The sequence below is a fragment of the Gracilinanus agilis genome, chromosome 2 (assembly GCF_016433145.1).
Source record: "Gracilinanus agilis isolate LMUSP501 chromosome 2, AgileGrace, whole genome shotgun sequence".
NCBI lineage: Eukaryota > Metazoa > Chordata > Mammalia > Didelphimorphia > Didelphidae > Gracilinanus > Gracilinanus agilis.
This window is the reverse complement of record NC_058131.1, coordinates 144,993,619-145,012,022: the sequence shown is the minus strand read 5'-3', so window position 1 is coordinate 145,012,022 and position 18,404 is coordinate 144,993,619.

The window sequence follows — 18,404 nt, the reverse complement described above, 5'->3', positions numbered from 1 at the left end:
TGGAAAGAAAACAGAGACAACATCTATGTGCTCTGAAGTGGAAAGCCATGCCCATCCTTTCAATATTATAATGAAATTCCAGAAGCAAGATCTCTGCACATGCTTGAAAAACCAAGTCCTTTTACCTTTGTATCCCTACCCTTATTTCACTTAGAACATATTGCTCCATGTACAATAGCAATTTGTATGAAATTGAATTATTGCATAAAAATTTTATTATGTTACTAAGTCAGAAGAACTATGACTCCAACACTAACAACTTTCTGATTTTTTTTAAACCCTTAACTTCTGTGTATTGGCTCCTAGGTGGAAGAGCGGTAAGGGTGGGCAATGGGGGTCAAGTGACTTGCCCAGGGTCACACAGCTGGGAAGTGTCTGAGGCTGGCTTTGAACCTAGGACCTCCCGTCTCTAGGCCTGACTCTCAATCCACTGAGCTACCCAGCTGCCCCACACGTTCTGATTTTTAATAAGTCATTTAACTTCCCCAAATCTCAGTTTCTTCAATATTACATGGGAATGATAACAATCACTTTTCTTATTTCTCAGAGTTGTTTTAAGACTCAAACAATTTATACATACAGAGGATTTGGAAAACCACTTTTCTAGTTCTTAGTATATTCACCTATCAAATGGGACCAAATGTTATTTAAAGTTTCTCCCAGATCTAGTCATCTAAGATTGGTTTCATAACTGCAAAAACCATGTAAGTATATGTTACTACTAATAGTTTCTGATGGCCAAGGTTCTCAAATTTTTGCATGTGTCACTCCTTTGTCAATCTGAGGAAGCCTATGAACCCCTTCATAGAAATTTTTTAGTATATGGAATATATAGTATTACAGAAGACCAAATTGTATTGAAATACAGTTATAAAAATCTTTTTTTTTAAGTTCATAGACTTTACATTAAGAAGTTCTGCCTAATGGTTTCTTATAGTCTATTAAAAATAAATATCTCTATAAGTGGTAACACTTTACCTGGTTGATCACTTATCTCTTGGCACACGTGACCTTAAATTTTTTAAATCCTTCCCTTTTGTCTTAGAATTGATTCTCAGACAGAAGAGTACCAAGGGCTAGGCAGCTGGGGTTAAATGACTGACCCAGGATCATATTGCTAGGAGGTATCTGAGACCAGATTTGAACCCAAGTCCTCTTGACTCCAAGTCTGGTACTCCATCCACTGTGCAACCTAGCTGCTCCTACACATGAACTTTTGAAATACTTGTTGTAAAACAAGTTTTGCTGGGAGAGAGAATTGGAGGGGAGAGTTACAAAGAGCTAGAGAGGGCCTTGGGTTTCTTGGAACAAATTAGTTTATTATAATATTTGCTTTGATCAGGTTTTGATGTGGGAAAGGAGGGCAGAAAGAACAAGAAAGCATTGGGCAACTGAAGGATAAAGAAGGGACTCAAGAGAAGGGAGGCTGGAGAAAGCAGTGAAACAAAGATGACCTAATTCATCATTCTGAGGCCCATCCTGTGGGTGCTAAGAAGCTATGGAGAAAGAACCCTGGGCTACTTGTCACAGTATTGAGATCATCTTGTTTCAGAACATTTCAAATGGTAGAAAAAACTTCCCATAAACCCTGAAGATTTTTTGAAAAATGGATTAATTACTGACTCAATTTCTGGAACAATAGTTATTTTTTTAAGAGGTAAGTGTGGGGAATTGCCTAAAGGCCATATCTAGAATTCCTAATTTATTAAACTGTTCCCTCAAACATCAGAGCTCAATACCACTGATTTGTCTCTCATGTAGTTTTTGTTATTTGACTAAGTGTGGTGAGTGGGTGAGAATCTCCCATCTTAGCTAGGAGTATCCCAGAATTGTATTAGCATTCTCTGTCAGAAGTAGACCTTATCAAGTAACTTAAACACTTGTCTTGAAGTTAGAAAGATTCCGCTTTCTTAGTTTAAATTTTTCAATAAAAGGAAAATTTCTTTGGTATCTAATACTAGGTGCCATGGATACAATAGCAGATCAAAAACCAGCCCCTGGCCTCAGGAAGCTTATTTTTTAAAATTCTTTTAAAAAGAGTTGAGGAAGTATAAAGAAAAGATAATGTAGTAAGATGCAAAAGATACTAGCTCTAGAATGAGAGGACATGGTTTCAAATCCAGCCTCATGATATCCACTTGTGTAATATTGGATAAGCCATTTAATTTTTCCAGGCCTTGATCACCCTTTCTGTAAAATGAGAGTTGGATTAGATTGATTGCAAGGCTTTTTCCTGTACTAGACTTATGATTCTATCAATCATCTCCTACATTTCACTGATTTCTGAATTATATTATCAGGTCAAAGGAGCGAGTGCTGGACCTGAACTCAGGAAAACCTAAATTTAAATCATGCTTTAGTCATTTACAAGTTAGTGTGTAAATGGAATTAGCTCACCCCCATTCATTTTTTAGACTTTAGCCATCAGGAATAATGTCACCCCACCTAACTTAGAATTAAGTGGGGAGGGGGAGGTCTGTGACCCATGTGTGATAGTAAGTGACAAATAAAAAAAAAGTGACTGCCCTCTGGGCAGTCCGAAACAGTGTTGAGGCTGCCATTTGTCCATGTGAAACTGGAGGTGGACGCAGGAAGTGACAAAAGCTGCTACATTTTTAAATATGATGGTAATTTCCTGTGGAGGGCTTTTGGTGCTTTGAACTTGGTGTTGTAGGAGCTCGAGAGACCTCAGACTGCTTCCCTTTGAATTGCCACATGGGTAAGTTAGGCTGACTCTCTTTCTCTTCCTTTGGAGTTTCTGGAGGCTCCACCCTCAGGGAGTCCTCTCTTCTTAGAGGAGGCCTTGTGGCTAGAAGCCTTGTTTAATGAACCTCTGTGGCCCCTCTGTTGGGGCTGGGCCAGAGTTTCTCTCTCTCATTTTCCCTACCTTCAACCTTCCTAATTGTAAAATCATCCTGACTTGGGCCTCTTATTTGGAATTGAGTATTCGATCCCTGGTGACCAACTTTAATATCCAGTCCAACCATAATAATTCCCATTTTTGCCCCTTACATTAGGGAACTGTGAACAATTCACTTTAATAATCAGCGTCAGTTTTTTCATCTGTAAAATGGGGATAATAATAGCATCAATATGTGTAAGATTGAAATGAGAATATATGTAAAGTGACTTGCAATAAATTTTAGACATGATGATGCTAATGATGATGAGGCCTGGAAGAATAACCTTTTTTAAGCAATTTCTTCTAATCATAACATTGGACTTGGAATCATGGAAGCCTGAGTTTGACTTTTGCCTCAGACTTGGACTTGTAGTGTGACCCTAGGCAAGTCATTTAATCTCAGCCTCAATTTTCTCATTTGGCGGGGGGGTAAGGGGGGGGAAGGATAATAAAGAGTATCTACCTCAAAGGGTTATTTAGAGGAAAGTAAAGGTCTTTACAAACCTTAGAGTGCTATATACAACTTGCTCTTGATGCTGCTGCTACTATCCCAATAAGTCATCTCTCTAACAAGACTAAGTTCCAAAGGGACTTCACTGAATCTTCGCATTCCCTGTGCTCCCTATCTTTTACATTGTAGATATCTAGATAAAAAGAGAATTGTGGTTGAGCTCTCTAGGATCAGGTCCATAATGCAATTTGCTGGTGTCAAAGGGGAGCCCTTATATTCATTGTTGGGCACAGAATCACATTATTTAAGGGATAGACTTGGAATGGAAACCACACATGTGAGGCCGGAAGAGAATTCACTTTTCTTCTCTAACCAGTGTGTGTTTTAAAAATTTCTACTCTGGGGACTTCATTTCCCATCATTCTTTACACTTCTCGGGGTTCCCTTGTCTTCTGTCCTGGTGTTTCGCCCTGGCAGGGTTTGTATATAAATTTGCTGAAACCCACGCTGAGGGGACTTTTTTGGAGGGCTTTGGCTCAAGTGTGGTAGGCTGCTGGGTCTCCAGATCTTTGCTCTGCTCCTTGGCTGAAGAAACCTCTTTCTCTCTCACTTTGTTGTTATTAAATTTTATAAAAATATAATACTAGGAGTATCTTATATTCATTTTAGTCTTACACCAGGAATGCGTTTGACAGACTGCATGGACTCTGGCCCTTTTTCAGCTCATGCAAGAAGACTCCAGAAGGTAGAAGGAAAAAAATGTAGGAAGCTATCACTTCTTCTGGGACAAATCACACTGTTGTTTTCCCTGACCAAATAAATGGTCCCTTCTATGGGAAGAAACTTCTCTCCTACCAAGAGATAAAAGGAGGATGAACTCCTCCTCCCGGCAAGCTCTCCAGCTGAGCCCTGTTTGTTCCTAGGAACAAGGACCCCATGTTGTTTACCTTTCTTAGCAGGACCCAAGCCCTAGTGGAGAACCTTCAAGGCCAAAACACCTCTTCACAATAGTTGAGTTCTGATGCTGATATGCGTGCTGTATCCCCAAAAAGAACTATTTCCCTTCAGCCTCCCAGATGTGTTGTATCCCCCCATCCCCACCCCTGGAGATTGTGGCATTGTCCCTATGTATTAGCTGGGGGGTTAACAGCAGTCCCATTTAGACAGGTGGCCTTCCACTTTTTAAAAAATAAATAAGAGGAGATAGAATGGGTTTCCTGGGTTTCTGTCACTCCCAAACTGTGCAGCTGTGTTCTGGCCCAGAATGGGAGAGCAGGAGGAGGTGGAGCAGGAGACAGGACCTTTCATTATTGTTACCCTTTGATGGGATAGGATTATTCTGCCTTCAGTTGTCAGGAAAGTGGATCCCACAAGATTAGGTGCAGGTGCACTCATTAAACACACCCAAGGCTTGCTGAGACCTAAGGAAGCTGCATTCTCTGGGCCTCTCAGGTGAATGGATGGTAACAAACCTGGGCTAGGAGTTCAAGCTTTTGAGTTCAGATCGTCACTGATGAGTTCAATGTCTTTAGGTCACTCACTTATATTCTCATGGGTTCAGTTTTCTTAGGTGAAAAATGGGGGCAACATCATGCTCTGTCTGTTAGGCTTGGCTATAAATCAGTGACTTTCACATGTAATGATTAAGTATTTATATAGAATTTTAGAATTATCAAATAATTGCATCATCTCATTTGAACCTGAAATTCGTTAGGTTGGTATTTTCATTTTTGTTGCACATATGGGGAACTGAGACTGAAGGAGGTAGAGTTACTTCTCTATATTCATATATAATAAGTATCTGATGTAATCTATGGATTCATTTCAGTGTTACTCCAAGATGTAAACTTTAGTCACTATGCTAAGTTGTTTCTATGTTGTTTATAGAAATCTGCCTAAATCCTCATTTTGTAAAGTTTAGGAGAACATTAGCAAGAGTCTTGGAGTCCTGTAACAGAGAAGAGACTGGAAAAAATGTGAAACATGATTTATTTTGAATAATCTACTGTAGGACCTATGACTTTCAGGGAACTTTCTTTTCCTGTCATGCAATTACTTAAATGATCAATTCTTTCCTCAGAATCCCAGTTGAATTTGATTCATTCACCTAATTCATTACAGGATCCCTGGGAAGTGGAGAGAACAGATATTCCTACAATTCTATGGGGTAAAAGAAGCAAATGGCCACCATGTGAATTACCCAGAGTCACCTCTAATTTGTTCCAATCAAAGCAGGAGACCTTGTTTCAATAATATCCACCCTAAGAGAAAAATAGGAGGGGGGCCAGCCCATGAACCATTGCAGTTATAAATAAATTCTTATGTAAACATATTTCAAAATGTGAGCAAGAATGTGCAGCCACTCTAATTAGGTTTTATACACTAAGGAGAAAGTTCTCATTTTCCTAGGTAGGACTCAAGGGCTGATGAAGATGAGAATATCCCTACTGAGAAAGGGTTATATGGGCTATGGCTACCAGAACAATTAATAAAGAACATTTAACTCCTTCCTCCCATTGCTAGGAAAATGGGTATATTTACATATTAAAATAGCTTGTTTTCTTCAAATTCAAGGCAGATTTGTGAGACAGGGGAACCCAATTTCATAGGATCAACTGAATTCTTTATATAAATTATCTTTTTTCTTGCCATAATATTTTATTACCTTCCCCCCCCCCATGTCCTTCCTAAAATATACAGACCAAGTGAAGCTTGGTGTCTTCACTCCAGGTAAATTCTCTTTCCTCTCAGATTTGTTAGTGAGATTGGATATCAGTAGACTGTTTTCAGAGATATCAACATACCCTTTTTAAAAAATGATCTCACTGTCTCTTCTCTTCTGGTTTCATGTAATGAAAAAGTCCTTCTCATTGTCAAAAGCAACTTTTATATTTGTGCAATTGAACACTTCCACTCCACTCTTGCATTCATTCTCCCCTTCTCCTGCATCCTTTCAACCTACCAACAAAAACATACTAGTTTCCCCTATCCTAAAAATATATAAATCTTTCCCTCAATTCTGCTGCATCCTCAAACCAGAGAGACTGACACACTCCCTTCCCTTCCCTTCCCTTCCCTTCCCTTCCCTTCCCTTCCCTTCCTTTCCTTTCTCAATTTTGTTCATTGGCTTCTCTTTCTTCACCCTGTCCCCTAATTATGGGCAAACTTATGACACTATCCTTAATTACCATTTTTGTACATGCTCTTGGTGGTGTCATCCACTCCTAGGACTTCAATTACCACCTCTATTGAAATCACTGAAAACCTATATTTCATCCTTATCTTCCCCATTGATTCACAAGCTTAATTTTTCCAAATATCTGATGGACAGTTATTTATAAAACCAAACACTATCTTATCTTAGTCTTCATTGTTGGAGAATTGTTTTCCAGAATGAGAGAGGTAATTGGATTGTGTTCTGTCTTGATCAGACTACATCTAAAGTATTATATTCAGTTCTGGGCACTATATTTGGCATTGACAGGCTGGAATGTATCCAGAGGACTGTGAGAATGATGGTAGAGGGTGTTGTAGATTTTGCTATGACAAAAACTGTCTGAAAAAAGATTCAGGGGAACACAATGTCTCTGCAGGTTTTTTAAGGGATGAAACAAGGAAATAGCACCTGTTTCCATTTGTCTCACTGCAAAAGAGCGGAACTAGGAACAATTATTTAATATTTAAGAGAAATCAATTTCACCTTGATACATAAGAGGGGAAAATCGTATTGTTTTGGGCACTGGAAGTCAAATGGGCTGTGGTTCTGATGCCTTTGATAACTCAAATGCAACATATCTAAAACTTCTCTTTTTCCTGGTCAATTTTATAAATGAGACCACTCAGTCACTAGGGCTTCACATTCTTAAAATCTTCAACCCTTTCTTCACATCATAACTTCTATGGTAAATTTTATTGATTTGGCCTTGGCTCAATCTCTTCACATGAAGGAACTTCTTTCTACTCTCACTGCAAATACCTTCGCCAATTAGAGTCCTCATTGCCCATTGCCAGGACTTCTCCAATTACTTCTTAATTGTTCTCCCTTGTCACCACTGAATCACAAAAAAATTTCGGATTTCAGAGGGACCTCAGAGATCATTTTAACCTTTTTGTCTATATGTGTGCCATGTAAATTTTTAGCAATTGGATGAATCTTATGAAGTCTTGCTCAGAATAATGATTTAAAATAAATTATAATTAAAGGAAATGTCCCTCTTCCAAATTTATACATCTGAAATATATCAGTATGTTTTTTTTGGTAAGTCTATAGATTCCACATTAGGAACCCTGGTTCTAGACCAATGTCTGATATATTTTTTTATATTGTTGCCAAAATAATCTCCTCCAAAAAACACATTTGATGATGTCCTACTTGGAAGATTTCAGTGGTTTCCCAATGGATCATAAAAACTAAAAGACAAAATCTTCTGTTTGGTATCTATTCAAAACTCCCCATAGTTTGGTTCCTCCAAAGAGTTTTCAACTCTTCCACATGATTTTTCTTATATTCTATATTCTAACATATCAGGACTAGTAGCTACTCCCTGACATCTTCCTGACTTCTGTCATCTTTGTGACATTACACAAGTTGTCCCATGCATCTGGAAGAAGTGATCTCTACATCTTTATGTTGCAATCTTTAACCTCCTTCAAAGAAGTTCCTGTGCAATCTTAATACTTGAAAATGACAAAAATGACATCACTGTGTCAGGGACAATGTACAGAGTGTCTGATTGTAGCCAATAAGACCAATACAAGCTCAAAAGGTGCTACCTTGGTCAGATATACATACCCATATGAACATTTGAGATTGCCTCCAAATATGCTCATTGCACACTGCTTTTGAGCTACTGCAATTCTGCTCCACTCATAAAGCATAGGTCCTTCTTTGATGTGGACATCTCAAGCTGGATGGTCCTGTACCAGTGTTTCCTGTGATGCACAATAGATAGCAAAGTTCTTCTGAGACACCTTGTGAGTGTCCTTGTATTGCTTCTTTTGACATCCATATGAGCACTTGCCTTGTATGATTTCTCTATAAAGCAGTCTTTTAGGCAAATGTGTTTGGCATAAAATAACAGCCAGCCCACTGGATTTCCAGGGTCTGCCCTGTAGAGACTACATAGAGTCCATTAAACCCGCAGTTTTAGTGATAACAATAATAATTATCACTGCCACTTACATAGGACTTTATCGTGAGAATCTGGAGTGAGTTGGAGAAAACATTACGGGTATCATGGAATGTTATTATTGCACAAAAAATGAGGCAGGGACTGGTTACAGAGTAACCTAGGAAAATGAATGAATTGGTTCAGAATGAAGTGAGCCAAACCAGGAGAATTTATTTCTTTTTACATTACAAATGGCCTTGAAAGACTAGAACTCTGACCAATTTCGTGACCAACCAAAATTCTAGAGGATGATAAGGCAGATAACCTACTACTTGACAGAGAGGTAATAGATTCAACATGAGAATGAGATATACATTTTTGGTACCCATCAATGTGGCAATTGCTTTGTTTGGGTATATATATTTGCTTAAAATTTTTTCCCCTTGGGAGGGGAAGGAGAGGGAAAGGAAATAAATGTTTGTTTATTGCAGAAAAAAATAAAAAGAATGAATAGAAGAGCCTAAAAGATTAAATGATGAACCTGGTTTATCTAGAGGTCTATTTCAAGATGTTTGGGTTTACTAAAGAATTGGAAATAGCTTAAGGAGCTACCAGATCATGTCAGGGATGTCTTCATTCTCTCTAAACATATATGCTCTTTCAGAGGTAAGGGGTGTGTCTGCATCCAATATTTTGTGATTATGGAAATATCATTGGACTAGGAATCAAAGCATGTGTTTTTTAAGTCCTGAATTGAGCAATTAGTCTTATAACACTAATTATGTGGCCTTTGACAAGTGACTAAATTTCTCTGAGGCAAATGGTGGCATAGCAAATACAGAACAAGGGCTAGAATTATATTGACCAGAGTTCAATTCTGGTATCAGATATATACTAGCCGTGTGGCACTGGTCAAGTCACTGAAGTGCTAATTGCCTCAGTATCCTAAAATGGGAATAATGATAGCATCAATGGTGTAAGGTTTTTATAAGGATCAAATGATGTGATATTTGTAAAATAGAGCTTTTCACTGTATCTGGCACAAAGTAGGCATGATATTAATGCATATTCTGTCCCTCTTCTATTCACTGGCAAATGACTAAACCTCTCAAGACCTCAATTTCTCTATTCATAAAACAACATTTCTCCTTTTTCCTCAACAATTTAGCAGTGAGAAAAGTGCTTTATGAATTGTATAGTACTTTATAAATATGAATTAATATTATTTTGGCTCCCAAGGAGTGCATAGAATCCTTTGACCCAATTCTTTTGGGAGAAGAAAATAATAATTATTTGCCAAAGGACCTGATGAGGTTGTCATTTTCCCATATCCTGTGTTGGAGTCTGAGCTATCAAAGAGCTCCAGAACCTTAACCCATGCCTTAAGTGGAAAGTATACCCAAGGAAAGAATATTGGCTATATTTATTTATATTTATTGGTTCTTATGTTGAGAAAATCTCACCAGTGGATTGCTAACTTGGCTTTTGGCTACAGATTTCTTAAAGGGGTGCTTTTTTCCTTTGCATATTGTAAAGTATTTGAGTAAAACCAAAGCGTTTAAAATAATTATAAAGTAGTTTGCTTGGAATTATGACCTGATTTAAGTAGTCATAGTTCTTGAACAATGTCCAATGCTACTTCCCATTTAATTTTCATTATGAGATATTCTACAAAATATATTTCTAAAAAACAAGGATGGAGCTACTAAGAGGGAAGAATAGCAGAAGGAATAAAAGGGACATGGTATATGGTAAAAACCAGTTTAAATATGTTATATTTACTCTTTTTAAATTGTTTTGGAAGGGATATTGATCTTTTAAAAGACATTCTAGAGGCAGCTATATGACTCAGTGAATAGAGGGAAAGATTTGGAGATGGGAGGTCCTGGGTTCCAATTTGGTCTCAGATACTTCCCATCTGTCTGACTCTGGGGAGGTCACAACCCCAAATGCTTTGCCTTTACCATTTTCTGCCTCTGAATGACATTTAATATCAATTTTGTGACCTAAAGTAAGGCTTCAAAAAGAAGTTCCAAGACTGTCTGCATTTAGAAGACATCAATAAAACAAGCTTCAACCTTAAGTGGCAAAAAGCTAAGGAGGAAAAGATCTTGAAATTCTCTAAAAAGGGGAAGGGGTAATAAATAAACTTTTGGATAGTATTTGCATTATATAGGGCAAAGGTATTGTGCCCCATGATTTTTTGGTTTATTTTAAAGAAATGTTTGTTTTTGTTTGCTTGCTCTTGTGGTCTGGGACAGAAGTTTTCTTGTTTTAGGGACATCTTCAGTGAGGAAATCTTCTCCAGTGTAAATTTGTTATTACTCTATAACTTAAATTGTAGAGTTCCCAGCAATGAATAGTTATCCCATGACAGAATACATCTCTGCAATTTACAAATCTATATTCTTAAATGAAACATGTTTACACCAGTATAGGTGTAAAAAAGCAGAGGAATTAACTCAGCAAAACATGGGTGGGACCAATGAAATATTGAAGGGCAGATGGAATTTTTAGTAGGTTTGGCAACTTTAATGAACTACTCATAGAGCTGCCAGATTGAATAACAACTGAAGACAGATCTGAAAGGCTGGTCTGCTAGTTGAGAAATAATACTTCAGATGAATCTAAACTTCTTTCTACTTTCTTATATCAAAATGGGCCTAAAGTAAATCCTGGAGACCACTAAAATGTCTGTAGAGGAAATACAGGTATAACATATAAATCAATTCTAATACCAGTATTAGATTATCTTTGTTACTTTAATTAACTTTCATTATTTTTAGACATTTCCTAGTCTTTGATCTTCAGTGACATTAAACCTTAGAGTCTTTGGTTACAAATTGCTAAGGGGCAACTGTGGTCATGGCGGTGGCTTTGGTTTTGACTTTTGCCACAAATCCATTTACCTTCTAATCTCCCATTTTATATTGTTTCTGTTAGAATAATAGTGTTTCCTTTAATTTCATTGGAATGAGTCCAATATTCTCTGTCACCCAATGAAATATGTCTTTCTTTTCTTAAAGATAAAAAACAAAAAACACAAGCAACAAAACCATTAAGTATTTTCCATAACTAGTAGGATTTGAAGTTTCCACATTTTCAGTTTTATTCTTTCAACCAGGCATCCTTTCCCATCGTCAGAAAATCAGCATTCGTGTAGTGCTTAAAACTTGTAATGTACTTCATAGCTATCTCATTTTATGTTCATAAAACCTCAAATATAGATATCTTATTATAACCATTTGATGAGGAAAATGAGATTATATAGAGATTAAATGACTTGCTCACATCCGCTCAGAAAATAAGTATCAGAATTGAGGCTAATTTGAACTCAGGTCTTTATGACTTTGGCTCTAATTCTATCCATTATACCGACAAACTACTTAAATATGATTCCTCTTTGGTTACAAACTCAGACTTCATAAAGAAGGATCGACCATTCATTAATAGGTGAAATAAGACCTTTGACAGTGTGTTCCTAAATCAAATAGAACCAATTCTCATTCAAGCAACCTTCTCCCTTGGAAACACCATGTTATTGACTCCAGCGATACAGTTTAGTTTCATTCTTCCAAATCTTTCAGATTAGGCAGGTTGGGTTCATTTGCCAGGTTTTTCCCATGACATGACCCACTCCCTATAACTTGTCAATCATGTCTTTGTTATCAAACTGAAGTTCATGATTCATCAGGTGCATGACGTGTGGCCTCTTGGGTAACTTGTACCAGATAATGGGACAACTCACCACCAACTGACCACATTTTCAAACCTCAAAAGTCTTATTTTCTTATTCAGTCTCAATCAGTAAAGGGAAAGAAGGAGTAGATTGACATAACTACTGGAGCAAGGAATGAAATAAAATCTCCACCCCAGGTGTATCCCACTGAATACTGTTAGGAGTTACATAATACTGTCTACTGTCGGTTGACCATCCCTAGTTCACAAATGATTAAAAAATAAAAACAAAATAGAACAAGTCCACAGACCATTCTAATAGAAGTTGTAATTGTATTAGATATTTGTTATTTCTGTTACCACAACTAAAACTGTCCAAACTTTCTTCTTTTATTATTGTTACCTTGGCATTTCTATTTGCTCAGTCTTTAGCACAACATAATCAGGGTGCAAAAGTAATTTTACTTTAGCATGAATAACTCTTGGGAGATCAAGTTAGAGGCCCATAGTTTTGGTATTTAAGAAAAAGAAAAGAAAAAGTCTAGGGAAGAGTGTGTTGTTACTAAAAGAAAAAGAACTGTTCAAAATCCAGGGAAGCCTTCAGATTGAGATTCAAGTAGCAATGGAAAGGAACCTGTAATTTTTTAGATACTTTTATGATTCCACGTGACTCTTTCCCTTGCTACCCGCATCTCAATCTAAGGACTTTACTGAATTTTGAACAGTCCTTTTCTTTTAGTAATAACACACTCTTCCCTAGGCTTTTTCTTTTCTTCTTAAAAATAATCCCTATTGAACTGCTCCCTGCTCTAAATCTTTTCCTAGCCAACCTTCCTCTAGTTTATCATTAGCTCTGTGATCTTAGACAATTCAATTAGTCTGTTTGGGACTCTGTAGAACAAGAGAGTTAGCTCTGATCTCTATGTATCTGTAATCAACTGATATATTTCTTTCTGGATCCCCAAGGTAAGGTGCCAGCCCAGATAAAATCATTCCACTTTCCTCTAGGACTGTTCATACATACTTCCTGAATCTGCTTGATTTCTACATGATTCTCCCTGCAATCCTCCTCCTACCCTCTCATCCTGGCCTTCAGGTCCCAACTACTACATAGCTGCCTATAAATCAATCTTTAAGTGGCATAAAGTTAGCATTTCTCAAGGCCATCATTTCATCTACAGAAAAATAAGAGTTACATTAGTGGTAAAGGGGTATATGCTCTTGTGGAATATTATCCAGTACCTAAACAAAGGATAACTACATTTCTATTTTCCCCTTGTGAAGTTACTATAAGTCAACAAAAAACAATTAAAACTGAGCAAAATATACTAACAATTTCTATTATTTTGATACCTCATTCTCATTCTTCTTACTTCTCTTTTTAATCTCCCTTCTCATCTGTACCACTATTAGAAGGAGATGCTGGGAAGAAAACTCAAATCAGTTCTTTTCTCTGATAAGAGGTTTAGACATTTAGACGATGTTGAAACTTAAATAAAATAAGGCCTTTGGACTACCTTGGAAATTAATTTAGTCTTGACACAAACCATCATGAACAAATTGAGGTTTTGACTACCTTAAGGTAGCAGAAAATTACTTTAGTTCTGGGTATAGGGAGGAAGACCTCAGAGGTCATTTAGTTTATCCCCTTAAATTTTATAGATTAGGAAACTGGAGCTTGAGGAGATTAAGTGATTTACCCCAAAGTCACACAGGTAGTAAATAACAGCCTTGGCATTTGACCTCAAGTCACAGGATTATGGAGTAAGAACAAGAAGGGACCTTAGAAGACAACCAGTCCAAGTCCTATTTTTTTTTCCAGATGAGAAAGATGAGACCCAGTGAGATTATGGTTTTCCCAACATCAAACAAGGAATAAATGGCAGAGTTGGAATTCTTAACTGTTCTTTCTATCACACCATTCTCTTTAGTTTCTAAATTAGCTATTCCTATTGGATTCATGGACAAAGATGTACTACAATAGGCCAAGGGTCTATGTTTTTATTCACATTGAGAACTCCTAATATGATAATTCTCTTTACCTACCAATAGTATATTTGTAGCTTGAGTTTTGACTGATGTACAGAGGAATTAAGTTACTAGCTATTGTCAAACAGCTCATACATGACAGAATCTGAATTATCATTGAGGCTTTCATGACTCAATCCAGAATTCATTCATTGATGAAGAAACTGAGACCCAGAAAGTTTCAGTAATTTGCCCAAGGTCAGAAAATGGCAGAGATAGGACTTGAACTCAGGACCTTTAGGACTTAGAATTGGATCTTAGTTATATCATTTAAAAATAGGGTTAAGTCCCTTTGTGGAGACACAGACCCCTTTGGAAGTCTGGTGAAACCAATGAATCCCCTCTCAGAGTAATGTTATTTAAATACATAAAATCAAGCACATGGGATTGCAAACAAAATAAGCAATACTGATATAAGGTATTTTTACAAGGCTCATAGGCCCAAGGTTAATGACTACTAATCTAAAATGAAGAGCCTGGAATATATGTAGAGAAACTGAGACCCTGAGATATTAAGTAATTTGGTCAATGTCACATAGGTAGAAACAGAGGAAGGATTTCAAAATAGGTTTTCTTACTTTAAATATCATTTTCTTTCAATACTATTATGCTCCCACTTTCTAAAAGTCCTCCACAAAGGATCCGTGATGTATATTAGAAACTTTCTCTTTTTTGCTTTTGTAACAATGCATGTAATGACTGTTTCAAAATATTAAAAATATTAACAATTATCCAGGTAATATTCAGAAAAGTCTCTTTTAAAATTTTTTGGGGAATTGTACATTTATATATCTAAACATAATATAGAAATAATAATATATCATGTGTATATATATATACATAAAACTATCTCTCTTATGTTCTAATCCTACACAACTGATTACTTAGACATTGCTATGGCATTTTAAACTTAACATGTTCAAACTCCAAACTCATTAGTTTTTCCACAAACCAATCCCTCTTCCTCACTAAACTATTTCCCTTAAAATCACTAGTATCATTCCAAGCACCCAGCTTCAAAACTTCAGAGTCATCCTTGACTCTAGAAAAGCCTCTTTTAATAGAATCCTCAGGATTCCTCTTTCAAGTCTTAACTTTTGCAGGATAGGTATGCCAAAGCTTCAGGAATAGTGAAAACCAGAATTTCGTCTTATGAAAAGAAGAAAAATGCTTCGTCTTATGAAAAGAAGAAAAATATTTCTACTTTTCTCAAATTTCTATTGTCATATGATATAAATTTTTTTGCAAGAAGAGATTAAGGATTCTGTTGATTAATTATGAACTCCAATGCTGAGACAAATTTTGTGATTCTTTTTTGTTCTTCTAATGAAAAGAAACTCATTTTTCTAAGGGGTTTTGAATTGTGTAATTAAAAAAATGGAAGAAAAGGCTCAGTCAAAGCTAAATGCAATGTTTGTTTTAAAATGTCTTAAGGTGGAGACCTTGCTAGCAAGCTTTTATTGCTGAGTTATAACCCCATTTGGGAAATGTGGCTCATAATGGAAATGCTGATGCTTCCTTAATTATCAGATTGCCATTGGGCACCAGGGCATTGAAGGAATTTCCTTAGTTTGGAATGGCACTTCTTAAGTGAAGTTGGAGGGGGAAAAAAAGGTCTTCATGGAGTTTTACAGCAGCCAAATGGTGCCATCTAAGGGAAATGAAAGAAAAGTGGTGCATGTTTTTCTGTACTTGGAAAGGTCTGCTCTGGCTCTTTAATCACATGGATTGATTGATACCTTTAAATTTTAATTCACAAAGATTAATGTAAAGCAGCTGCTTAACTCAGAGGTTCTGATATCTAGTGGTTTCAGTTGGGTTCTTTGAAACACAATCCCATATAGACAGAGTCTGATAGACCATAGCGTGATATTGTGGGAAGAGCATTGGATTTGGAGTCTAAAGGTATGGTTGATATTTATAGGACCATGAAAAGCACTTAGACCATCTGGACTGCATCTTCCTTATCTATAATATGAAAAAATTGGACTGGAGAGATAGCACCTACAATTCCTTTCAGTTCAAATTCCATGATGTAATAAAGTATTCAGACTATATATAATTCATCCTCTATCCTGATACTATGTACTCTAAGGGTCTCACTATTCTGTCTTTATAATGATTTAAGAATCTAAATGATGTGAATGATTTCAGAAAATGAAATCAAGCCATTGTATTTATGGACTGTTCCTTTGTTTGATCATTACCCATGTCCTTGTAATTACCATGTCCATGTAATGATCATTACCCTAACTATGGGCTCTATACTGGGGCCTCTTTCCTTTAATACATTTTGCTTGATGACCTTATCCCCTCCCATGGGTTCAACTAATATCTAAGTTGCCATGATTCCCTGATCTATATGTACATACACATCTCTAATATGTCTCCTGTCCTTCAATACTGAATTTTCAAATAAATATTATTGGATATTTCAAATTTTATATTTCTGGAATCACAACTCAATAGATCTGAAACAGAATATGCTTTCTTTCTCCAAAAAAAACTTCTCCCTTTTGAAATGCCCTTTTTTCTGGGGATAACCACATTCATGATTTGAATTAACCATGTCCTCAATCTTGGAGTAATCTTTGATTCCTCCATGTACCACACCCTAATAGTCAATAACTTCTAGGTCTTGATGATTCTACTTCTAAAGCATCTTTCACTTGATGATTCTACTTTCTAAACCATCTTCTTTTATCCACTCACAAAGCCATCATCCTACTACAAGCCCTAATTTTTTTCTCAGATGAATTGTTCCCAAATGGTCTCCCTAATTCAGGTCTTCTCCTTCCAATTCATCCTTCATGAAGTTACCAAATGAATGTTCCTAAAGCACAGTTCTTATCATATCATTCCACTCTGCAACAGGTTTCCATAGCTCCCTATTGCACCTAGAATCAAATACAAAATCCTCCAATTGGCTTTTAAAGCTCTATAAATAATATCCATTCATCCACTCTGAAATCTAACCAAATTAGATTGCTCAAAAATCCTCACACGTGATCCCATCTTCTCTTGTCTTTGCACAGTTTGTGCCCAAATGCTGAAATGTGCTTCTTCCTCCCTTTTGCCTTTTAGAATTTTTAATTTCCTTTAAAACTCAGGTCAAGTAGCATCTCTTAGATAAGGCTTTTTAAAATCTCCATCCCAGGTCCTTATGCCTCCTCCCCCCCAAATTATCCAGTATTTCTCTCATGCCCATTGATACATTCACTTATTTACCTAAAGACACACAAACATATAGGTGTGGGTATGCAAGTATGGGTGGTTAGATTGTGTGTATGTGTATGTGTATACATGCATGTGTGTGTGTGTGTGAGAGAGAGAGAGAGAGAGAGAGAGAGAGAGAGAGAGAGTGTGTGTGTGTGTGTGTGTGTGTGTGTGTGTGTGTGTGCAGTGAGGGAGTTAGGTGGTACAGTGAATAGAGTATTAGGTCTTGAATCTGAAAGTCTCAAGTTCAACAATGACCTCAGACATTAGCTGTGTTACCATAGATAAGTCACTTAACTCTGTTTGCTTCAGTTTCGTCACATGTAAAACAGCTGTTTTATAATAGCACCTTCCTCCCAGGATTGTTGTGAAGAATAATTGAAAAAAAATTATAAAGTACTCAGTCTAGTATCTGACAGAAAGTAGTCTCTGTATATTATTAACATATCAGTAATTTTGTTTCCATGCATGAATACTTATTGATTGATTGTTTAGCACGTTAATCACTGGAGTTTTATTTTCAATTTGTTTTCCTTCTTCTTTATCTAGTCTCTGTCACTAATCTACAATTCTCTTTTTTACCCCTATCAAATAGTTTTTAAGATTACTTATTTATATAGTTTGTCTGAAAATTTTATGGTCTCTAGGCCTCCCTTCCCTCCCCCATTATTTCTGTTAAGATACATTTTGTCCTTCTCAAAGAATGTCATTAATATTTTGTGTAGTTCTATAAAATATCACCTTGGTAATTTACTTGTTAGATCACTTGGTCCATAAACTAATTTAGTAGTTTAATGATTTTATTACATTGGTGTGATATATCATAGGCAATGAATACTAAAATGGATAGAGCACTGGACCCAGAGTTAGAAAAACCTGAGTTTAAATCCAGTCAGACACTTATAGGTGTGTGTTCTCTCAGTTTTCTCACCCATAAAATGGGAATAACAACAGTACCCACCTCCCAGGATTGTTATAAGTATCAAATGGAATAAAATTGATAAAATATTTTCCAAAA